A 526-nucleotide genomic window follows, 5' to 3' on the forward strand; every position below is an offset into this window, starting at 1 on the left:
CCTCACTTGGCTCACCCTAGTCCCCACCCCTTATTATTATTATTTTTTTAATATCAGCCATTGATTATTTTACTATTAAATGTTTTTATGTACTCTGTTTCATTTTTTTTCAGTGCAATACACCCAACATAAAGTAGAAACAACTGAAAACAAAAAAGCTGCTTGATACATATGAACCTCTACAAGTACGCCTAAGAATGCTTGGAAACTCACAAGTCCCCTGAGACAACCTCAGAGAACAGAGTGACCTGCCCGGGTTCAGGTGCGCTGAGGAGAGAGCCTTGCACAGTGGTTTCCCTGTCTCCCAGTCCCTGCATCGCTCTAGCCTGGGGGACTGGGAACACCAGTGCTCTGTGATCTGTATCCATTTTCTTTTTTTAAATTATTTTTTGTTTTTTAATTTATTTTTTATTTATTACATCTTTATTGGAGTATAATTGCTTCACGATGGTGTGTTAGTTTCTGCTTTACAACAAAGTGAATCAGTTATACATATACATATGTTCCCGTATCTCTTCCCTCTTGC

This window comes from Physeter macrocephalus, chromosome 20 (assembly GCF_002837175.3).
Source record: "Physeter macrocephalus isolate SW-GA chromosome 20, ASM283717v5, whole genome shotgun sequence".
Classification (NCBI taxonomy): domain Eukaryota; kingdom Metazoa; phylum Chordata; class Mammalia; order Artiodactyla; family Physeteridae; genus Physeter; species Physeter macrocephalus.